Here is a 25,036-nt window from a genome sequence, read left to right as displayed (position 1 = left end):
AGTGGGACGCAACACGGCTGGATGGCTTCACGCCCTATTGTCGATCCGGGGTGGCAGGCTGAACCGCTGGTGAATTCTTCTTCGTGATGGGAAATGAGAGTGACATGTGCCCGACCAAACACCTCCAGCGAGTCTCTCATTGGTTCCCCCTCTTGCAGTTCATCCTGCGGACAAATTGCAGACGGTACGAAAGAGGCATGGAAAGGCGCCGAGTCTCCAAGTGGGGAGATTGTTAGTAAGGGGGCCTGAATGGAGAACACGAGCACCAGGAGATGAAAACTGAGGTGAGTTTCAGAAAGCTTTCCCGATCCCACGGTGTAGCAACCGCTGGGTTTCCAATGAGTGCTTTCGCTGTCGGAAGATTGCGTTGAACCTGGAGAGTTGGGACCCATGGAATGGGGAGCACGCAGGATTCCTTTCAAGGGTCTGCATTTGCTTTCCCAACCTCACCAATCGTCTCAGCCCCAAGAGTGTCCAGCCTTATGTCTTCTGCCGCTGGGGCTGTAGATGTGGTCAATCCTGGTTGCATGCCAGTCCCTGAACGCATTTTGGAAGAATTTCTCTCTGTTTTGCCCTGCTTGTTTCTTCTTTATGTTGGAAATGTATCCTCAGAATGGGTCTGAGCTGATTTTCCCTGCTGGTTTTAGGCCGCTTTACACACACTTGATGCACTTACACAGAGATATCAAGACTTAGCTTTTAAGACGCTTACTAGTCGGATAGATACTTGTGCGATGAACAGGGTCTGGTGAGTCCAGTTGATTGAGCAAGGAGTAGGTCGTGTCCATTCCATATTCGGTTTTCGGAAGGGTATCTGTGCTCATTTCAAACTCGAGTTTTATGCGTCACCCCACCTCACCTTTCCCCTGAAGCAGGCATAAGTGTGTTTTCTAAAAGCGTGACTCTGTTCTGTTTGGGGATTCAGTGCATGGGGAGCGATTTTTACATTCCCTCGATAAGTGATATCATAAGTTTCTTTTTTTGTGGGACTTATTTCACTGAGGATGATCGTACCTAAATCCACTCAGGATGCTGCTACCAGCCTCATGACGTGCATTTCATGGCTGAGTGACACTCCATTGGACCTACGTAGCACCACTTGTCCACTTGTCCACTTGTCTTTGTCCACTTGTCCACTCGTCTTTGTCCACTTGGCTCTTTCCTGGGATATGAAACGTGTACCGGAGTGGAGGTTCTTGTCAAGACAGCAGCCCTCAACTTTGGGGTCCCTGTGTCTGGTTGATTTTTCATTTTCCCAAGGTCAACGCCCATGTGTGGAAGTGCCCTATCCTCTGTGGTTCTGTGTTTTACATGGTTTGGGAAAGAGGATACACTTGTGAAGATTGGCTGTTGGCCATTGACATCCCGCCCATCAGCTTAACAAGGCTCCCTTGACTCCGTGGGCTGTCCTGCCTTTCTGGTTTTTAGACTTTTTTCGCCTGGCCCTTTTGCCCCGGGGGGGGGCGAGAGATTTCTTTGTAGTGCTGATTTGCTCTCCCAGGTTGCTTGGTTGGCCAAAAAGGGCGTATGCGTTTTTTCCTGAATATATTCAAGAAAAAACGCATACGCCCTTTTTGGCCAACCGCATCATTGTCCACGTTCTGGCGCTTTTCATGTGCTATCGGGGCCATTCCGATGTACCCGTTGACATCCGTTTCCTGCAGTTCTGCCTTGCGTTCAGCGCCTCTTCGTAGCCTGACCTCAATATATTTGGGGGCGATAGTTATCGTTTAGAACTCTGCAGGTTTGGGAAGTGCAGTGCCCCTGAGCTCCATTTCCCAAGTCGCTTTTTTGTGAGTGGGACGCAACACGGCTGGATGGCTTCACGCCCTATTGTCGATCCGGGGTGGCAGGCTGAACCGCTGGTGAATTCTTCTTCGTGATGGGAAATGAGAGTGACATGTGCCCGACCAAACACCTCCAGCGAGTCTCTCATTGGTTCCCCCTCTTGCAGTTCATCCTGCGGACAAATTGCAGACGGTACGAAAGAGGCATGGAAAGGCGCCGAGTCTCCAAGTGGGGAGATTGTTAGTAAGGGGGCCTGAATGGAGAACACGAGCACCAGGAGATGAAAACTGAGGTGAGTTTCAGAAAGCTTTCCCGATCCCACGGTGTAGCAACCGCTGGGTTTCCAATGAGTGCTTTCGCTGTCGGAAGATTGCGTTGAACCTGGAGAGTTGGGACCCATGGAATGGGGAGCACGCAGGATTCCTTTCAAGGGTCTGCATTTGCTTTCCCAACCTCACCAATCGTCTCAGCCCCAAGAGTGTCCAGCCTTATGTCTTCTGCCGCTGGGGCTGTAGATGTGGTCAATCCTGGTTGCATGCCAGTCCCTGAACGCATTTTGGAAGAATTTCTCTCTGTTTTGCCCTGCTTGTTTCTTCTTTATGTTGGAAATGTATCCTCAGAATGGGTCTGAGCTGATTTTCCCTGCTGGTTTTAGGCCGCTTTACACACACTTGATGCACTTACACAGAGATATCAAGACTTAGCTTTTAAGATGCTTACTAGTCGGATAGATACTTGTGAGATGAACAGGGTCTGGTGAGTCCAGTTGATTGAGCAAGGAGTAGGTCGTGTCCATTCCATATTCGGTTTTCGGAAGGGTATCTGTGCTCATTTCAAACTCGAGTTTTATGCGTCACCCCACCTCACCTTTCCCCTGAAGCAGGCATAAGTGTGTTTTCTAAAAGCGTGACTCTGTTCTGTTTGGGGATTCAGTGCAAGGGGAGCGATTTTTACATTCCCTCGATAAGTGATATCATAAGTTTCTTTTTTTGTGGGACTTATTTCACTGAGGATGATCGTACCTAAATCCACTCAGGATGCTGCTACCAGCCTCATGACGTGCATTTCATGGCTGAGTGACACTCCATTGGACCTACGTAGCACCACTTGTCAACTTGTCCACTTGTCTTTGTCCACTTGTCCACTTGGCTCTTTCCTGGGATATGAAACGTGTACCGGAGTGGAGGTTCTTGTCAAGACAGCAGCCCTCAACTTTGGGGTCCCTGTGTCTGGTTGATTTTTTCATTTTCCCAAGGTCAACGCCCATGTGTGGAAGTGCCCTATGCTCTGTGGTTCTGTGTTTTACATGGTTTGGGAAAGAGGATACACTTGTGAAGATTGGCTGTTGGCCATTGACATCCCGCCCATCAGCTTAACAAGGCTCCCTTGACTCCGTGGGCTGTCCTGCCTTTCTGGTTTTTAGACTTTTTTCGCCTGGCCCTTTTGCCCCGGGGGGGGCGAGAGATTTCTTTGTAGTGCTGATTTGCTCTCCCAGGTTGCTTGGTTGGCCAAAAAGGGCGTATGCGTTTTTTCCTGAATATATTCAGGAAAAAACGCATACGCCCTTTTTGGCCAACCGCATCATTGTCCACGTTCTGGCGCTTTTCATGTGCTATCGGGGCCATTCCGATGTACCCGTTGACATCCGTTTCCTGCAGTTCTGCCTTGCGTTCAGCGCCTCTTCGTAGCCTGACCTCAATATATTTTGGGGCGATAGTTATCGTTTAGAACTCTGCAGGTTTGGGAAGTGCAGTGCCCCTGAGCTCCATTTCCCAAGTCGCTTTTTTGTGAGTGGGACGCAACACGGCTGGATGGCTTCACGCCCTATTGTCGATCCGGGGTGGCAGGCTGAACCGCTGGTGAATTCTTCTTCGTGATGGGAAATGAGAGTGACATGTGCCCGACCAAACACCTCCAGCGAGTCTCTCATTGGTTCCCCCTCTTGCAGTTCATCCTGCGGACAAATTGCAGACGGTACGAAAGAGGCATGGAAAGGCGCCGAGTCTCCAAGTGGGGAGATTGTTAGTAAGGGGGCCTGAATGGAGAACACGAGCACCAGGAGATGAAAACTGAGGTGAGTTTCAGAAAGCTTTCCCGATCCCACGGTGTAGCAACCGCTGGGTTTCCAATGAGTGCTTTCGCTGTCGGAAGATTGCGTTGAACCTGGAGAGTTGGGACCCATGGAATGGGGAGCACGCAGGATTCCTTTCAAGGGTCTGCATTTGCTTTCCCAACCTCACCAATCGTCTCAGCCCCAAGAGTGTCCAGCCTTATGTCTTCTGCCGCTGGGGCTGTAGATGTGGTCAATCCTGGTTGCATGCCAGTCCCTGAACGCATTTTGGAAGAATTTCTCTCTGTTTTGCCCTGCTTGTTTCTTCTTTATGTTGGAAATGTATCCTCAGAATCGGTCTGAGCTGATTTTCCCTGCTGGTTTTAGGCCGCTTTACACACACTTGATGCACTTACACAGAGATATCAAGACTTAGCTTTTAAGACGCTTACTAGTCGGATAGATACTTGTGCGATGAACAGGGTCTGGTGAGTCCAGTTGATTGAGCAAGGAGTAGGTCGTGTCCATTCCATATTCGGTTTTCGGAAGGGTATCTGTGCTCATTTCAAACTCGAGTTTTATGCGTCACCCCACCTCACCTTTCCCCTGAAGCAGGCATAAGTGTGTTTTCTAAAAGCGTGACTCTGTTCTGTTTGGGGATTCAGTGCATGGGGAGCGATTTTTACATTCCCTCGATAAGTGATATCATAAGTTTCTTTTTTTGTGGGACTTATTTCACTGAGGATGATCGTACCTAAATCCACTCAGGATGCTGCTACCAGCCTCATGACGTGCATTTCATGGCTGAGTGACACTCCATTGGACCTACGTAGCACCACTTGTCCACTTGTCCACTTGTCTTTGTCCACTTGTCCACTCGTCTTTGTCCACTTGGCTCTTTCCTGGGATATGAAACGTGTACCGGAGTGGAGGTTCTTGTCAAGACAGCAGCCCTCAACTTTGGGGTCCCTGTGTCTGGTTGATTTTTCATTTTCCCAAGGTCAACGCCCATGTGTGGAAGTGCCCTATGCTCTGTGGTTCTGTGTTTTACATGGTTTGGGAAAGAGGATACACTTGTGAAGATTGGCTGTTGGCCATTGACATCCCGCCCATCAGCTTAACAAGGCTCCCTTGACTCCGTGGGCTGTCCTGCCTTTCTGGTTTTTAGACTTTTTTCGCCTGGCCCTTTTGCCCCGGGGGGGGGCGAGAGATTTCTTTGTAGTGCTGATTTGCTCTCCCAGGTTGCTTGGTTGGCCAAAAAGGGCGTATGCGTTTTTTCCTGAATATATTCAAGAAAAAACGCATACGCCCTTTTTGGCCAACCGCATCATTGTCCACGTTCTGGCGCTTTTCATGTGCTATCGGGGCCATTCCGATGTACCCGTTGACATCCGTTTCCTGCAGTTCTGCCTTGCGTTCAGCGCCTCTTCGTAGCCTGACCTCAATATATTTGGGGGCGATAGTTATCGTTTAGAACTCTGCAGGTTTGGGAAGTGCAGTGCCCCTGAGCTCCATTTCCCAAGTCGCTTTTTTGTGAGTGGGACGCAACACGGCTGGATGGCTTCACGCCCTATTGTCGATCCGGGGTGGCAGGCTGAACCGCTGGTGAATTCTTCTTCGTGATGGGAAATGAGAGTGACATGTGCCCGACCAAACACCTCCAGCGAGTCTCTCATTGGTTCCCCCTCTTGCAGTTCATCCTGCGGACAAATTGCAGACGGTACGAAAGAGGCATGGAAAGGCGCCGAGTCTCCAAGTGGGGAGATTGTTAGTAAGGGGGCCTGAATGGAGAACACGAGCACCAGGAGATGAAAACTGAGGTGAGTTTCAGAAAGCTTTCCCGATCCCACGGTGTAGCAACCGCTGGGTTTCCAATGAGTGCTTTCGCTGTCGGAAGATTGCGTTGAACCTGGAGAGTTGGGACCCATGGAATGGGGAGCACGCAGGATTCCTTTCAAGGGTCTGCATTTGCTTTCCCAACCTCACCAATCGTCTCAGCCCCAAGAGTGTCCAGCCTTATGTCTTCTGCCGCTGGGGCTGTAGATGTGGTCAATCCTGGTTGCATGCCAGTCCCTGAACGCATTTTGGAAGAATTTCTCTCTGTTTTGCCCTGCTTGTTTCTTCTTTATGTTGGAAATGTATCCTCAGAATGGGTCTGAGCTGATTTTCCCTGCTGGTTTTAGGCCGCTTTACACACACTTGATGCACTTACACAGAGATATCAAGACTTAGCTTTTAAGATGCTTACTAGTCGGATAGATACTTGTGCGATGAACAGGGTCTGGTGAGTCCAGTTGATTGAGCAAGGAGTAGGTCGTGTCCATTCCATATTCGGTTTTCGGAAGGGTATCTGTGCTCATTTCAAACTCGAGTTTTATGCGTCACCCCACCTCACCTTTCCCCTGAAGCAGGCATAAGTGTGTTTTCTAAAAGCGTGACTCTGTTCCGTTTGGGGATTCAGTGCATGGGGAGCGATTTTTACATTCCCTCGATAAGTGATATCATAAGTTTCTTTTTTTGTGGGACTTATTTCACTGAGGATGATCGTACCTAAATCCACTCAGGATGCTGCTACCAGCCTCATGACGTGGATTTCATGGCTGAGTGACAGTCCATTGGACCTACGTAGCACCACTTGTCCACTTGTCCACTTGTCTTTGTCCACTTGTCCACTCGTCTTTGTCCACTTGGCTCTTTCCTGGGATATGAAATGTCTACCGGAGTGGAGGTTCTTGTCAAGACAGCAGCCCTCAACTTTGGGTCCCTGTGTCTGGTTGATTTTTTCATTTTCCCAAGGTCAACGCCCATGTGTGGAAGTGCCCTATGCTCTGTGGTTCTGTGTTTTACATGGTTTGGGAAAGAGGATACACTTGTGAAGATTGGCTGTTGGCCATTGACATCCCGCCCATCAGCTTAACAAGGCTCCCTTGACTCCGTGGGCTGTCCTGCCTTTCTGGTTTTTAGACTTTTTTCGCCTGGCCCTTTTGCCCCGGGGGGGGGCGAGAGATTTCTTTGTAGTGCTGATTTGCTCTCCCAGGTTGCTTGGTTGGCCAAAAAGGGCGTATGCGTTTTTTCCTGAATATATTCAGGAAAAAACGCATACGCCCTTTTTGGCCAACCGCATCATTGTCCACGTTCTGGCGCTTTTCATGTGCTATCGGGGCCATTCCGATGTAGCCGTTGACATCCGTTTCCTGCAGTTCTGCCTTGCGTTCAGCGCCTCTTCGTAGCCTGACCTCAATATATTTTGGGGCGATAGTTATCGTTTAGAACTCTGCAGGTTTGGGAAGTGCAGTGCCCCTGAGCTCCATTTCCCAAGTCACTTTTTTGTGAGTGGGACGCAACACGGCTGGATGGCTTCACGCCCTATTGTCGATCCGGGGTGGCAGGCTGAACCGCTGGTGAATTCTTCTTCGTGATGGGAAATGAGAGTGACATGTGCCCGACCAAACACCTCCAGCGAGTCTCTCATTGGTTCCCCCTCTTGCAGTTCATCCTGCGGACAAATTGCAGACGGTACGAAAGAGGCATGGAAAGGCGCCGAGTCTCCAAGTGGGGAGATTGTTAGTAAGGGGGCCTGAATGGAGAACACGAGCACCAGGAGATGAAAACTGAGGTGAGTTTCAGAAAGCTTTCCCGATCCCACGGTGTAGCATCCGCTGGGTTTCCAATGAGTGCTTTCGCTGTCGGAAGATTGCGTTGAACCTGGAGAGTTGGGACCCATGGAATGGGGAGCACGCAGGATTCCTTTCAAGGGTCTGCATTTGCTTTCCCAACCTCACCAATCGTCTCAGCCCCAAGAGTGTCCAGCCTTATGTCTTCTGCCGCTGGGGCTGTAGATGTGGTCAATCCTGGTTGCATGCCAGTCCCTGAACGCATTTTGGAAGAATTTCTCTCTGTTTTGCCCTGCTTGTTTCTTCTTTATGTTGGAAATGTATCCTCAGAATGGGTCTGAGCTGATTTTCCCTGCTGGTTTTAGGCCGCTTTACACACACTTGATGCACTTACACAGAGATATCAAGACTTAGCTTTTAAGATGCTTACTAGTCGGATAGATACTTGTGCGATGAACAGGGTCTGGTGAGTCCAGTTGATTGAGCAAGGAGTAGGTCGTGTCCATTCCATATTCGGTTTTCGGAAGGGTATCTGTGCTCATTTCAAACTCGAGTTTTATGCGTCACCCCACCTCACCTTTCCCCTGAAGCAGGCATAAGTGTGTTTTCTAAAAGCGTGACTCTGTTCTGTTTGGGGATTCAGTGCATGGGGAGCGATTTTTACATTCCCTCGATAAGTGATATCATAAGTTTCTTTTTTGTGGGACTTATTTCACTGAGGATGATCGTACCTAAATCCACTCAGGATGCTGCTACCAGCCTCATGACGTGGATTTCATGGCTGAGTGACACTCCATTGGACCTACGTAGCACCACTTGTCCACTTGTCCACTTGTCTTTGTCCACTTGTCCACTTGGCTCTTTCCTGGGATATGAAACGTGTACCGGAGTGGAGGTTCTTGTCAAGACAGCAGCCCTCAACTTTGGGGTCCCTGTGTCTGGTTGATTTTTTCATTTTCCCAAGGTCAACGCCCATGTGTGGAAGTGCCCTATGCTCTGTGGTTCTGTGTTTTACATGGTTTGGGAAAGAGGATACACTTGTGAAGATTGGCTGTTGGCCATTGACATCCCGCCCATCAGCTTAACAAGGCTCCCTTGACTCCGTGGGCTGTCCTGCCTTTCTGGTTTTTAGACTTTTTTCGCCTGGCCCTTTTGCCCCGGGGGGGGGGGGGCGAGAGATTTCTTTGTAGTGCTGATTTGCTCTCCCAGGTTGCTTGGTTGGCCAAAAAGGGCGTATGCGTTTTTTCCTGAATATATTCAGGAAAAAACGCATAGGCCCTTTTTGGCCAACCGCATCATTGTCCACGTTCTGGCGCTTTTCATGTGCTATCGGGGCCATTCCGATGTACCCGTTGACATCCGTTTCCTGCAGTTCTGCCTTGCGTTCAGCGCCTCTTCGTAGCCTGACCTCAATATATTTTGGGGCGATAGTTATCGTTTAGAACTCTGCAGGTTTGGGAAGTGCAGTGCCCCTGAGCTCCATTTCCCAAGTCGCTTTTTTGTGAGTGGGACGCAACACGGCTGGATGGCTTCACGCCCTATTGTCGATCCGGGGTGGCAGGCTGAACCGCTGGTGAATTCTTCTTCGTGATGGGAAATGAGAGTGACATGTGCCCGACCAAACACCTCCAGCGAGTCTCTCATTGGTTCCCCCTCTTGCAGTTCATCCTGCGGACAAATTGCAGACGGTACGAAAGAGGCATGGAAAGGCGCCGAGTCTCCAAGTGGGGAGATTGTTAGTAAGGGGGCCTGAATGGAGAACACGAGCACCAGGAGATGAAAACTGAGGTGAGTTTCAGAAAGCTTTCCCGATCCCACGGTGTAGCAACCGCTGGGTTTCCAATGAGTGCTTTCGCTGTCGGAAGATTGCGTTGAACCTGGAGAGTTGGGACCCATGGAATGGGGAGCACGCAGGATTCCTTTCAAGGGTCTGCATTTGCTTTCCCAACCTCACCAATCGTCTCAGCCCCAAGAGTGTCCAGCCTTATGTCTTCTGCCGCTGGGGCTGTAGATGTGGTCAATCCTGGTTGCATGCCAGTCCCTGAACGCATTTTGGAAGAATTTCTCTCTGTTTTGCCCTGCTTGTTTCTTCTTTATGTTGGAAATGTATCCTCAGAATGGGTCTGAGCTGATTTTCCCTGCTGGTTTTAGGCCGCTTTACACACACTTGATGCACTTACACAGAGATATCAAGACTTAGCTTTTAAGATGCTTACTAGTCGGATAGATACTTGTGCGATGAACAGGGTCTGGTGAGTCCAGTTGATTGAGCAAGGAGTAGGTCGTGTCCATTCCATATTCGGTTTTCGGAAGGGTATCTGTGCTCATTTCAAACTCGAGTTTTATGCGTCACCCCACCTCACCTTTCCCCTGAAGCAGGCATAAGTGTGTTTTCTAAAAGCGTGACTCTGTTCCGTTTGGGGATTCAGTGCATGGGGAGCGATTTTTACATTCCCTCGATAAGTGATATCATAAGTTTCTTTTTTTGTGGGACTTATTTCACTGAGGATGATCGTACCTAAATCCACTCAGGATGCTGCTACCAGCCTCATGACGTGGATTTCATGGCTGAGTGACAGTCCATTGGACCTACGTAGCACCACTTGTCCACTTGTCCACTTGTCTTTGTCCACTTGTCCACTCGTCTTTGTCCACTTGGCTCTTTCCTGGGATATGAAATGTCTACCGGAGTGGAGGTTCTTGTCAAGACAGCAGCCCTCAACTTTGGGTCCCTGTGTCTGGTTGATTTTTTCATTTTCCCAAGGTCAACGCCCATGTGTGGAAGTGCCCTATGCTCTGTGGTTCTGTGTTTTACATGGTTTGGGAAAGAGGATACACTTGTGAAGATTGGCTGTTGGCCATTGACATCCCGCCCATCAGCTTAACAAGGCTCCCTTGACTCCGTGGGCTGTCCTGCCTTTCTGGTTTTTAGACTTTTTTCGCCTGGCCCTTTTGCCCCGGGGGGGGGCGAGAGATTTCTTTGTAGTGCTGATTTGCTCTCCCAGGTTGCTTGGTTGGCCAAAAAGGGCGTATGCGTTTTTTCCTGAATATATTCAGGAAAAAACGCATACGCCCTTTTTGGCCAACCGCATCATTGTCCACGTTCTGGCGCTTTTCATGTGCTATCGGGGCCATTCCGATGTAGCCGTTGACATCCGTTTCCTGCAGTTCTGCCTTGCGTTCAGCGCCTCTTCGTAGCCTGACCTCAATATATTTTGGGGCGATAGTTATCGTTTAGAACTCTGCAGGTTTGGGAAGTGCAGTGCCCCTGAGCTCCATTTCCCAAGTCACTTTTTTGTGAGTGGGACGCAACACGGCTGGATGGCTTCACGCCCTATTGTCGATCCGGGGTGGCAGGCTGAACCGCTGGTGAATTCTTCTTCGTGATGGGAAATGAGAGTGACATGTGCCCGACCAAACACCTCCAGCGAGTCTCTCATTGGTTCCCCCTCTTGCAGTTCATCCTGCGGACAAATTGCAGACGGTACGAAAGAGGCATGGAAAGGCGCCGAGTCTCCAAGTGGGGAGATTGTTAGTAAGGGGGCCTGAATGGAGAACACGAGCACCAGGAGATGAAAACTGAGGTGAGTTTCAGAAAGCTTTCCCGATCCCACGGTGTAGCATCCGCTGGGTTTCCAATGAGTGCTTTCGCTGTCGGAAGATTGCGTTGAACCTGGAGAGTTGGGACCCATGGAATGGGGAGCACGCAGGATTCCTTTCAAGGGTCTGCATTTGCTTTCCCAACCTCACCAATCGTCTCAGCCCCAAGAGTGTCCAGCCTTATGTCTTCTGCCGCTGGGGCTGTAGATGTGGTCAATCCTGGTTGCATGCCAGTCCCTGAACGCATTTTGGAAGAATTTCTCTCTGTTTTGCCCTGCTTGTTTCTTCTTTATGTTGGAAATGTATCCTCAGAATGGGTCTGAGCTGATTTTCCCTGCTGGTTTTAGGCCGCTTTACACACACTTGATGCACTTACACAGAGATATCAAGACTTAGCTTTTAAGATGCTTACTAGTCGGATAGATACTTGTGCGATGAACAGGGTCTGGTGAGTCCAGTTGATTGAGCAAGGAGTAGGTCGTGTCCATTCCATATTCGGTTTTCGGAAGGGTATCTGTGCTCATTTCAAACTCGAGTTTTATGCGTCACCCCACCTCACCTTTCCCCTGAAGCAGGCATAAGTGTGTTTTCTAAAAGCGTGACTCTGTTCTGTTTGGGGATTCAGTGCATGGGGAGCGATTTTTACATTCCCTCGATAAGTGATATCATAAGTTTCTTTTTTGTGGGACTTATTTCACTGAGGATGATCGTACCTAAATCCACTCAGGATGCTGCTACCAGCCTCATGACGTGGATTTCATGGCTGAGTGACACTCCATTGGACCTACGTAGCACCACTTGTCCACTTGTCCACTTGTCTTTGTCCACTTGTCCACTTGGCTCTTTCCTGGGATATGAAACGTGTACCGGAGTGGAGGTTCTTGTCAAGACAGCAGCCCTCAACTTTGGGGTCCCTGTGTCTGGTTGATTTTTTCATTTTCCCAAGGTCAACGCCCATGTGTGGAAGTGCCCTATGCTCTGTGGTTCTGTGTTTTACATGGTTTGGGAAAGAGGATACACTTGTGAAGATTGGCTGTTGGCCATTGACATCCCGCCCATCAGCTTAACAAGGCTCCCTTGACTCCGTGGGCTGTCCTGCCTTTCTGGTTTTTAGACTTTTTTCGCCTGGCCCTTTTGGCCCGGGGGGGGGGGGGCGAGAGATTTCTTTGTAGTGCTGATTTGCTCTCCCAGGTTGCTTGGTTGGCCAAAAAGGGCGTATGCGTTTTTTCCTGAATATATTCAGGAAAAAACGCATACGCCCTTTTTGGCCAACCGCATCATTGTCCACGTTCTGGCGCTTTTCATGTGCTATCGGGGCCATTCCGATGTACCCGTTGACATCCGTTTCCTGCAGTTCTGCCTTGCGTTCAGCGCCTCTTCGTAGCCTGACCTCAATATATTTTGGGGCGATAGTTATCGTTTAGAACTCTGCAGGTTTGGGAAGTGCAGTGCCCCTGAGCTCCATTTCCCAAGTCGCTTTTTTGTGAGTGGGACGCAACACGGCTGGATGGCTTCACGCCCTATTGTCGATCCGGGGTGGCAGGCTGAACCGCTGGTGAATTCTTCTTCGTGATGGGAAATGAGAGTGACATGTGCCCGACCAAACACCTCCAGCGAGTCTCTCATTGGTTCCCCCTCTTGCAGTTCATCCTGCGGACAAATTGCAGACGGTACGAAAGAGGCATGGAAAGGCGCCGAGTCTCCAAGTGGGGAGATTGTTAGTAAGGGGGCCTGAATGGAGAACACGAGCACCAGGAGATGAAAACTGAGGTGAGTTTCAGAAAGCTTTCCCGATCCCACGGTGTAGCATCCGCTGGGTTTCCAATGAGTGCTTTCGCTGTCGGAAGATTGCGTTGAACCTGGAGAGTTGGGACCCATGGAATGGGGAGCACGCAGGATTCCTTTCAAGGGTCTGCATTTGCTTTCCCAACCTCACCAATCGTCTCAGCCCCAAGAGTGTCCAGCCTTATGTCTTCTGCCGCTGGGGCTGTAGATGTGGTCAATCCTGGTTGCATGCCAGTCCCTGAACGCATTTTGGAAGAATTTCTCTCTGTTTTGCCCTGCTTGTTTCTTCTTTATGTTGGAAATGTATCCTCAGAATGGGTCTGAGCTGATTTTCCCTGCTGGTTTTAGGCCGCTTTACACACACTTGATGCACTTACACAGAGATATCAAGACTTAGCTTTTAAGATGCTTACTAGTCGGATAGATACTTGTGCGATGAACAGGGTCTGGTGAGTCCAGTTGATTGAGCAAGGAGTAGGTCGTGTCCATTCCATATTCGGTTTTCGGAAGGGTATCTGTGCTCATTTCAAACTCGAGTTTTATGCGTCACCCCACCTCACCTTTCCCCTGAAGCAGGCATAAGTGTGTTTTCTAAAAGCGTGACTCTGTTCTGTTTGGGGATTCAGTGCATGGGGAGCGATTTTTACATTCCCTCGATAAGTGATATCATAAGTTTCTTTTTTTGTGGGACTTATTTCACTGAGGATGATCGTACCTAAATCCACTCAGGATGCTGCTACCAGCCTCATGACGTGGATTTCATGGCTGAGTGACACTCCATTGGACCTACGTAGCACCACTTCTCCACTTGTCCACTTGTCCACTCGTCTTTGTCCACTTGGCTCTTTCCTGGGATATGAAACGTGTACCGGAGTGGAGGTTCTTGTCAAGACAGCAGCCCTCAACTTTGGGGTCCCTGTGTCTGGTTGATTTTTTCATTTTCCCAAGGTCAACGCCCATGTGTGGAAGTGCCCTATGCTCTGTGGTTCTGTGTTTGACATGGTTTGGGAAAGAGGATACACTTGTGAAGATTGGCTGTTGGCCATTGACATCCCGCCCATCAGCTTAACAAGGCTCCCTTGACTCCGTGGCCTGTCCTGCCTTTCTGGTTTTTAGACTTTTTTCGCCTGGCCCTTTTGCCCCGGGGGGGGCAAGAGATTTCTTTGTAGTGCGGATTTGCTCTCCCAGGTTGCTTGGTTGGCCAAAAAGGGCGTATGCGTTTTTTCCTGAATATATTCAGGAAAAAACGCATACGCCCTTTTTGGCCAACCGCATCATTGTCCACGTTCTGGCGCTTTTCATGTGCTATCGGGGCCATTCCGATGTACCCGTTGACATCCGTTTCCTGCAGTTCTGCCTTGCGTTCAGCGCCTCTTCGTAGCCTGACCTCAATATATTTTGGGGCGATAGTTATCGTTTAGAACTCTGCAGGTTTGGGAAGTGCAGTGCCCCTGAGCTCCATTTCCCAAGTCGCTTTTTTGTGAGTGGGACGCAACATGGCTGGATGGCTTCACGCCCTATTGTCGATCCGGGGTGGCAGGCTGAACCGCTGGTGAATTCTTCTTCGTGATGGGAAATGAGAGTGACATGTGCCCGACCAAACACCTCCAGCGAGTCTCTCATTGGTTCCCCCTCTTGCAGTTCATCCTGCGGACAAATTGCAGACGGTACGAAAGAGGCATGGAAAGACGCCGAGTCTCCAAGTGGGGAGATTGTTAGTCAGGGGGCCTGAATGGAGAACACGAGCACCAGGAGATGAAAACTGAGGTGAGTTTCAGAAAGCTTTCCCGATCCCACGGTGTAGCATCCGCTGGGTTTCCAATGAGTGCTTTCGCTGTCGGAAGATTGCGTTGAACCTGGAGAGTTGGGACCCATGGAATGGGGAGCACGCAGGATTCCTTTCAAGGGTCTGCATTTGCTTTCCCAACCTCACCAATCGTCTCAGCCCCAAGAGTGTCCAGCCTTATGTCTTCTGCCGCTGGGGCTGTAGATGTGGTCAATCCTGGTTGCATGCCAGTCCCTGAACGCATTTTGGAAGAATTTCTCTCTTTTTTGCCCTGCTTGATTCTTCTTTATGTTGGAAATGTATCCTCAGAATGGGTCTGAGCTGATTTTCCCTGCTGGTTTTAGGCCGCTTTACACATACTTGATGCACTTACACAGAGATATCAAGACTTAGCTTTTAAGATGCTTACTAGTCGGATAGATACTTGTGCGATGAACAGGGTCTGGTGAGTCCAGTTGATTGAGCAAGGAGTAGGTCGTGTCCATTCCATATTCGGTTTTCGGAAGGGTATCTGTGCTCATTTCAAACTCGAGTTTTATGCGTCACCCCACCTCACCTTTCCCCTGAAGCAGGCATAAGTGTGTTTTCTAAAAGCGTGACTCTGTTCTGTTTGGGGATTCAGTGCATGGGGAGCGATTTTTACATTCCCTCGATAAGTGATATCATAAGTTTCTTTTTTTGTGGGACTTATTTCACTGAGGATGATCGTACCTAAATCCACTCAGGATGCTGCTACCAGCCTCATGACGTGGATTTCATGGCTGAGTGACACTCCATTGGACCTACGTAGCACCACTTGTCCACTTGTCCACTTGTCTTTGTCCACTTGTCCACTCGTCTTTGTCCACTTGGCTCTTTCCTGGGATATGAAACGTGTACCGGAGTGGAGGTTCTTGTCAAGACAGCAGCCCTCAACTTTGGGGTCCCTGTGTCTGGTTGATTTTTTCATTTTCCCAAGGTCAACGCCCATGTGTGGAAGTGCCCTATGCTCTGTGGTTCTGTGTTTTACATGGTTTGGGAAAGAGGATACACTTGTGAAGATTGGCTGTTGGCCATTGACATCCCGCCCATCAGCTTAACAAGGCTCCCTTGACTCCGTGGGCTGTCCTGCCTTTCTGGTTTTTAGACTTTTTTCGCCTGGCCCTATTGCCCCGTGGGGGGCGGGGGGCGAGAGATTTCTTTGTAGTGCTGATTTGCTCTCCCAGGTTGCTTGGTTGGCCAAAAAGGGCGTATGCGTTTTTTCCTGAATATATTCAGGAAAAAACGCATACGCCCTTTTTGGCCAACCGCATCATTGTCCACGTTCTGGCGCTTTTCATGTGCTATCGGGGCCATTCCGATGTACCCGTTGACATCCGTTTCCTGCAGTTCTGCCTTGCGTTCAGCGCCTCTTCGTAGCCTGACCTCAATATATTTTGGGGCGATAGTTATCGTTTAGAACTCTGCAGGTTTGGGAAGTGCAGTGCCCCTGAGCTCCATTTCCCAAGTCGCTTTTTTGTGAGTGGGACGCAACACGGCTGGATGGCTTCACGCCCTATTGTCGATCCGGGGTGGCAGGCTGAACCGCTGGTGAATTCTTCTTCGTGATGGGAAATGAGAGTGACATGTGCCCGACCAAACACCTCCAGCGAGTCTCTCATTGGTTCCCCCTCTTGCAGTTCATCCTGCGGACAAATTGCAGACGGTACGAAAGAGGCATGGAAAGGCGCCGAGTCTCCAAGTGGGGAGATTGTTAGTAAGGGGGCCTGAATGGAGAACACGAGCACCAGGAGATGAAAACTGAGGTGAGTTTCAGAAAGCTTTCCCGATCCCACGGTGTAGCATCCGCTGGGTTTCCAATGAGTGCTTTCGCTGTCGGAAGATTGCGTTGAACCTGGAGAGTTGGGACCCATGGAATGGGGAGCACGCAGGATTCCTTTCAAGGGTCTGCATTTGCTTTCCCAACCTCACCAATCGTCTCAGCCCCAAGAGTGTCCAGCCTTATGTCTTCTGCCGCTGGGGCTGTAGATGTGGTCAATCCTGGTTGCATGCCAGTCCCTGAACGCATTTTGGAAGAATTTCTCTCTGTTTTGCCCTGCTTGTTTCTTCTTTATGTTGGAAATGTATCCTCAGAATGGGTCTGAGCTGATTTTCCCTGCTGGTTTTAGGCCGCTTTACACACACTTGATGCACTTACACAGAGATATCAAGACTTAGCTTTTAAGATGCTTACTAGTCGGATAGATACTTGTGCGATGAAGAGGGTCTGGTGAGTCCAGTTGATTGAGCAAGGAGTAGGTCGTGTCCATTCCATATTCGGTTTTCGGAAGGGTATCTGTGCTCATTTCAAACTCGAGTTTTATGCGTCACCCCACCTCACCTTTCCCCTGAAGCAGGCATAAGTGTGTTTTCTAAAAGCGTGACTCTGTTCTGTTTGGGGATTCAGTGCATGGGGAGCGATTTTTACATTCCCTCGATAAGTGATATCATAAGTTTCTTTTTTTGTGGGACTTATTTCACTGAGGATGATCGTACCTAAATCCACTCAGGATGCTGCTACCAGCCTCATGACGTGGATTTCATTGCTGAGTGACACTCCATTGGACCGACGTAGCACCACTTGTCCACTTGTCTTTGTCCACTTGTCCACTCGTCTTTGTCCACTTGGCTCTTTCCTGGGATATGAAACGTGTACCGGAGTGGAGGTTCTTGTCAAGACAGCAGCCCTCAACTTTGGGGTCCCTGTGTCTGGTTGATTTTTTGATTTTCCCAAGGTCAACGCCCATGTGTGGAAGTGCCCTATGCTCTGTGGTTCTGTGTTTTACATGGTTTGGGAAAGAGGATACACTTGTGAAGATTGGCTGTTGGCCATTGACATCCCGCCCATCAGCTTAACAAGGCTCCCTTGACTCCGTGGGCTGTCCTGCCTTTCTGGTTTTTAGACTTTTTTCGCCTGGCCCTTTTGCCCCGGGGGGGGCGAGAGATTTCTTTGTAGTGCTGATTTGCTCTCCCAGGTTGCTTGGTTGGCCAAAAAGGGCGTATGCGTTTTTTCCTGAATATATTCAGGAAAAAACGCATACGCCCTTTTTGGCCAACCGCATCATTGTCCACGTTCTGGCGCTTTTCATGTGCTATCGGGGCCATTCCGATGTACCCGTTGACATCCGTTTCCTGCAGTTCTGCCTTGTGTTCAGCGCCTCTTCGTAGCCTGACCTCAATATATTTTGGGGCGATAGTTATCGTTTAGAACTCTGCAGGGTTGGGAAGTGCAGTGCCCCTGAGCTCCATTTCCCAAGTCGCTTTTTTGTGAGTGGGACGCAACACGGCTGGATGGCTTCACGCCCTATTGTCGATCCGGGGTGGCAGGCTGAACCTCTGGTGAATTCTTCTTCGTGATGGGAAATGAGAGTGACATGTGCCCGACCAAACACCTCCAGCGAGTCTCTCATTGGTTCCCCCTCTTGCAGTTCATCCTGCGGACAAATTGCAGACGGTACGAAAGAGGCATGGAAAGGCGCCGAGTCTCCAAGTGGGGAGATTGTTAGTAAGGGGGCCTGAATGGAGAACACGAGCACCAGGAGATGAAAACTGAGGTGAGTTTCAGAAAGCTTTCCCGATCCCACGGTGTAGCATCCGCTGGGTTTCCAATGAGTGCTTTCGCTGTCGGAAGATTGCGTTGAACCTGGAGAGTTGGGACCCATGGAATGGGGAGCACGCAGGATTCCTTTCAAGGGTCTGCATTTGCTTTCCCAACCTCACCAATCGTCTCAGCCCCAAGAGTGTCCAGCCTTATGTCTTCTGCCGCTGGGGCTGTAGATGTGGTCAATCCTGGTTGCATGCCAGTCCCTGAACGCATTTTGGAAGAATTTCTCTCTGTTTTGCCCTGCTTGATTCTTCTTTATGTTGGAAATGTATCCTCAGAATGGGTCTGAGCTGATTTTCCCTGCTGGTTTTAGGCCGCTTTACACAAACTTGATGCACTTACACAGAGACATCAAGACTTAGCTTTTAAGATGCTTACTAGTCGGATAGATACTTGTGCGATGAACAGGGTCTGGTGAGTCCAGTTGATTGAGCAAGGAGTAGGTCGTGTCCATTCCATATTCGGTTTTCGGAAGGGTATCTGTGCTCATTTCAAACTCGAGTTTTATGCGTCACCCCACCTCACCTTTCCCCTGAAGCAGGCATAAGTGTGTTTTCTAAAAGCGTGACTCTGTTCTGTTTGGGGATTCAGTGCATGGTGAGCGATTTTTACATTCCCTCGATAAGTGATATCATAAGTTTCTTTTTTTGTGGGACTTATTTCACTGAGGATGATCGTACCTAAATCCACTCAGGATGCTGCTACCAGCCTCATGACGTGGATTTCATGGCTGAGTGACACTCCATTGGACCTACGTAGCACCACTTGTCCACTTGTCCACTTGTCTTTGTCCACTTGTCCACTCGTCTTTGTCCACTTGGCTCTTTCCTGGGATATGAAACGTGTACCGGAGTGGAGGTTCTTGTCAAGACAGCAGCCCTCAACTTTGGGGTCCCTGTGTCTGGTTGATTTTTTCATTTTCCCAAGGTCAACGCCCATGTGTGGAAGTGCCCTATGCTCTGTGGTTCTGTGTTTTACATGGTTTGGGAAAGAGGATACACTTGTGAAGATTGGCTGTTGGCCATTGACATCCCGCCCATCAGCTTAACAAGGCTCCCTTGACTCCGTGGGCTGTCCTGCCTTTCTGGTTTTTAGACTATTTTCGCCTGGCCCTTTTGCCCCGGGGGGGGGCGAGAGATTTCTTTGTAGTGCTGATTTGCCCTCCCAGGTTGCTTGGTTGGCCAAAAAGGGCGTATGCGTTTTTTCCTGAATATATTCAGGAAAAAACGCATACGCCCTTTTTCGTCAACCACATCATTGTCCAAGTTCTGGCGCTTTTCATGTGCTATCGGGGCCATTCCGATGTAGCCGTTGACATCCGTTTCCTGCAATTCTGCCTTGCGTTCAACGGCTCTTCGTAGCCTGACCTCAATATATTTTGGGGCGATAGTTATCGTTTAGAACTCTGCAGGTTTGGGAAGTGCAGTGCCCCTGAGCTCCATTTCCCAAGTCGCTTTTTTGGGAGGGGGACGCAACACGGCTGGATGGCTTCACGCCCTATTGTCGATCCGGGGTGGCAGGCTGAACCTCTGGTGAATTCTTCTTCGTGATGGGAAATGAGAGTGACATGTGCCCGACCAAACACCTCCAGCGAGTCTCTCATTGGTTCCCCCTCTTGCAGTTCATCCTGCGGACAAATTGCAGACGGTACGAAAGAGGCATGGAAAGGCGCCGAGTCTCCAAGTGGGGAGATTGTTAGTAAGGGGGCCTGAATGGAGAACACGAGCACCAGGAGATGAAAACTGAGGTGAGTTTCAGAAAGCTTTCCCGATCCCACGGTGTAGCATCCGCTGGGTTTCCAATGAGTGCTTTCGCTGCCGGAAGATTGCGATGAACCTGGAGAGTTGGGACGCATGGAATGGGGAGCACGCAGGATTCCTTTTAAGGGTCTGCATTTGCTTTCCCAACCTCACCAATCGTCTCAGCCCCAAGAGTGTCCAGCCTTATGTCTTCTGCCGCTGGGACTGTAGATGTGGTCAATCCTGGTTGCATGCCAGTCCCTGAACGCATTTTGGAAGAATTTCTCTCTGTTTTGCCCTGCTTGTTTCTTCTTTATGTTGGAAATGTATCCTCAGAATGGGTCTGAGCTGATTTTCCCTGCTGGTTTTAGGCCGCTTTACACACACTTGATGCACTTACACAGAGATATCAAGACTTAGTTTTAAGATGCTTACTAGTCGGATAGATACTTGTGCGATGAACAGGGTCTGGTGAGTCCAGTTGATTGAGCAAGTAGTAGGTCGTGTCCATTCCATATTCGGTTTTCGGAAGGGTATCTGTGCTCATTTCAAACTCGAGTTTTATGCGTCACCCCACCTCACCTTTCCCCTGAAGCAGGCATAAGTGTGTTTTCTAAAAGCGTGACTCTGTTCCGTTTGGGGATTCAGTGCATGGGGAGCGATTTTTACATTCCCTCGATAAGTGATATCATAAGTTTCTTTTTTTGTGGGACTTATTTCACTGAGGATGATCGTACCTAAATCCACTCAGGATGCTGCTACCAGCCTCATGACGTGGATTTCATGGCTGAGTGACACTCCATTGGACCTACGTAGCACCACTTGTCCACTTGTCCACTTGTCGTTGTCCACTTGTCCACTTGGCTCTTTCCTGGGATATGAAACGTGTACCGGAGTGGAGGTTCTTGTCAAGACAGCAGCCCTCAACTTTGGGGTCCCTGTGTCTGGTTGATGTTTTCATTTTCCCAAGGTCAACGCCCATGTGTGGAAGTGCCCTATGCTCTGTGGTTCTGTGTTTTCCATGGTTTGGGAAAGAGGATACACTTGTGAAGATTGGCTGTTGGCCATTGACATCCCGCCCATCAGCTTAACAAGGCTCCCTTGACTCCGTGGGCTGTCCTGCCTTCCTGGTTTTTAGACTTTTTTCGCCTGGCCCTTTTGCCCCGGGGGGGGCGAGAGATTTCTTTGTAGTGCTGATTTGCTCTCCCAGGTTGCTTGGTTGGCCAAAAAGGGCGTATGCGTTTTTTCCTGAATATATTCAGGAAAAAACGCATACGCCCTTTTTGGCCAACCGCATCATTGTCCACGTTCTGGCGCTTTTCATGTGCTATCGGGGCCATTCCGATGTACCCGTTGACATCCGTTTCCTGCAGTTCTGCCTTGCGTTCAGCGCCTCTTCGTAGCCTGACCTCAATATATTTTGGGGCGATAGTTATCGTTTAGAACTCTGCAGGTTTGGGAAGTGCAGTGCCCCTGAGCTCCATTTCCCAAGTCGCTTTTTTGTGAGTGGGACGCAACACGGCTGGATGGCTTCACGCCCTATTGTCGATCCGGGGTGGCAGGCTGAACCGCTGGTGAATTCTTCTTCGTGATGGGAAATGAGAGTGACATGTGCCCGACCAAACACCTCCAGCGAGTCTCTCATTGGTTCCCCCTCTTGCAGTTCATCCTGCGGACAAATTGCAGACGGTACGAAAGAGGCATGGAAAGGCGCCGAGTCTCCAAGTGGGGAGATTGTTAGTAAGGGGGCCTGAATGGAGAACACGAGCACCAGGAGATGAAAACTGAGGTGAGTTTCAGAAAGCTTTCCCGATCCCACGGTGTAGCATCCGCTGGGTTTCCAATGAGTGCTTTCGCTGTCGGAAGATTGCGTTGAACCTGGAGAGTTGGGACCCATGGAATGGGGAGCACGCAGGATTCCTTTCAAGGGTCTGCATTTGCTTTCCCAACCTCACCAATCGTCTCAGCCCCAAGAGTGTCCAGCCTTATGTCTTCTGCCGCTGGGGCTGTAGATGTGGTCAATCCTGGTTGCATGCCAGTCCCTGAACGCATTTTGGAAGAATTTCTCTCTGTTTTGCCCTGCTTGTTTCTTCTTTATGTTGGAAATGTATCCTCAGAATGGGTCTGAGCTGATTTTCCCTGCTGGTTTTAGGCCGCTTTACACACACTTGATGCACTTACACAGAGATATCAAGACTTAGCTTTTAAGATGCTTACTAGTCGGATAGATACTTGTGCGATGAACAGGGTCTGGTGAGTCCAGTTGATTGAGCAAGGAGTAGGTCGTGTCCATTCCATATTCGGTTTTCGGAAGGGTATCTGTGCTCATTTCAAACTCGAGTTTTATGCGTCACCCCACCTCACCTTTCCCCTGAAGCAGGCATAAGTGTGTTTTCTAAAAGCGTGACTCTGTTCTGTTTGGGGATTCAGTGCATGGGGAGCGATTTTTACATTCCCTCGATAAGTGATATCATAAGTTTCTTTTTTTGTGGGACTTATTTCACTGAGGATGATCGTACCTAAATCCACTCAGGATGCTGCTACCAGCCTCATGACGTGGATTTCATGGCTGAGTGACACTCCATTGGACCTACGTAGCACCACTTGTCCACTTGTCCACTTGTCTTTGTCCACTTGTCCACTCGTCTTTGTCCACTTGGCTCTTTCCTGGGATATGAAACGTGTACCGGAGTGGAGGTTCTTGTCAAGACAGCAGCCCTCAACTTTGGGGTCCCTGTGTCTGGTTGATTTTTTCATTTTCCCAAGGTTAACGCCCATGTGTGGAAGTGCCCTATGCTCTGTGGTTCTGTGTTTTACATGGTTTGGGAAAGAGGATACACTTGTGAAGATTGGCTGTTGGCCATTGACATCCCGCCCATCAGCTTAACAAGGCTCCCTTGACTCCGTGGGCTGTCCTGCCTTTCTGGTTTTTAGACTTTTTTCGCCTGGCCCTTTTGCCCCGGGGGGGGGGGGCGAGAGATTTCTTTGTAGTGCTGATTTGCTCTCCCAGGTTGTTTGGTTGGCCAAAAAGGGCGTATGCGTTTTTTCCTGGATATATTCAGGAAAAAACGCATACGCCCTTTTTGGCCAACCGCATCATTGTCCACGTTCTGGCGCTTTTCATGTGCTATCGGGGCCATTCCGATGTACCCGTTGACATCCGTTTCCTGCAGTTCTGCCTTGCGTTCAGCGCCTCTTCGTAGCCTGACCTCAATATATTTTGGGGCGATAGTTATCGTTTAGAACTCTGCAGGTTTGGGAAGTGCAGTGCCCCTGAGCTCCATTTCCCAAGTCGCTTTTTTGTGAGTGGGACGCAACACGGCTGGATGGCTTCACGCCCTATTGTCGATCCGGGGTGGCAGGCTGAACCTCTGGTGAATTCTTCTTCGTGATGGGAAATGAGAGTGACATGTGCCCGACCAAACACCTCCAGCGAGTCTCTCATTGGTTCCCCCTCTTGCAGTTCATCCTGCGGACAAATTGCAGACGGTACGAAAGAGGCATGGAAAGGCGCCGAGTCTCCAAGTGGGGAGATTGTTAGTAAGGGGGCCTGAATGGAGAACACGAGCACCAGGAGATGAAAACTGAGGTGAGTTTCAGAAAGCTTTCCCGATCCCACGGTGTAGCATCCGCTGGGTTTCCAATGAGTGCTTTCGCTGTCGGAAGATTGCGTTGAACCTGGAGAGTTGGGACCCATGGAATGGGGAGCACGCAGGATTCCTTTCAAGGGTCTGCATTTGCTTTCCCAACCTCACCAATCGTCTCAGCCCCAAGAGTGTCCAGCCTTATGTCTTCTGCCGCTGGGGCTGTAGATGTGGTCAATCCTGGTTGCATGCCAGTCCCTGAACGCATTTTGGAAGAATTTCTCTCTGTTTTGCCCTGCTTGTTTCTTCTTTATGTTGGAAATGTATCCTCAGAATGGGTCTGAGCTGATTTTCCCTGCTGGTTTTAGGCCGCTTTACACACACTTGATGCACTTACACAGAGATATCAAGACTTAGCTTTTAAGATGCTTACTAGTCGGATAGATACTTGTGCGATGAACAGGGTCTGGTGAGTCCAGTTGATTGAGCAAGGAGTAGGTCGTGTCCATTCCATATTCGGTTTTCGGAAGGGTATCTGTGCTCATTTCAAACTCGAGTTTTATGCGTCACCCCACCTCACCTTTCCCCTGAAGCAGGCATAAGTGTGTTTTCTAAAAGCGTGACTCTGTTCTGTTTGGGGATTCAGTGCATGGGGAGCGATTTTTACATTCCCTCGATAAGTGATATCATAAGTTTCTTTTTTTGTGGGACTTATTTCACTGAGGATGATCGTACCTAAATCCACTCAGGATGCTGCTACCAGCCTCATGACGTGGATTTCATGGCTGAGTGACACTCCATTGGACCTACGTAGCACCACTTGTCCACTTGTCCACTTGTCTTTGTCCACTTGTCCACTCGTCTTTGTCCACTTGGCTCTTTCCTGGGATATGAAACGTGTACCGGAGTGGAGGTTCTTGTCAAGACAGCAGCCCTCAACTTTGGGGTCCCTGTGTCTGGTTGATTTTTTCATTTTCCCAAGGTCAACGCCCATGTGTGGAAGTGCCCTATGCTCTGTGGTTCTGTGTTTTCCATGGTTTGGGAAAGAGGATACACTTGTGAAGATTGGCTGTTGGCCATTGACATCCCGCCCATCAGCTTAACAAGGCTCCCTTGACTCCGTGGGCTGTCCTGCCTTTCTGGTTTTTAGACTTTTTTCGCCTGGCCCTTTTGGCCCGGGGGGGGGGGGCGAGAGATTTCTTTGTAGTCCTGATTTGCTCTCCCAGGTTGCTTGGTTGGCCAAAAAGGGCGTATGCGTTTTTTCCTGAATATATTCAGGAAAAAACGCATACGCCCTTTTTGGCCAACCGCATCATTGTCCACGTTCTGGCGCTTTTCATGTGCTATCGGGGCCATTCCGATGTACCCGTTGACATCCGTTTCCTGCAGTTCTGCCTTGCGTTCAGCGCCTCTTCGTAGCCTGACCTCAATATATTTTGGGGCGATAGTTATCGTTTAGAACTCTGCA

The sequence above is a fragment of the Kogia breviceps genome, chromosome 4, assembly GCF_026419965.1.
Source record: "Kogia breviceps isolate mKogBre1 chromosome 4, mKogBre1 haplotype 1, whole genome shotgun sequence".
In the NCBI taxonomy this organism is placed as follows: domain Eukaryota; kingdom Metazoa; phylum Chordata; class Mammalia; order Artiodactyla; family Physeteridae; genus Kogia; species Kogia breviceps.
This window is presented reverse-complemented; position numbering follows the sequence as displayed.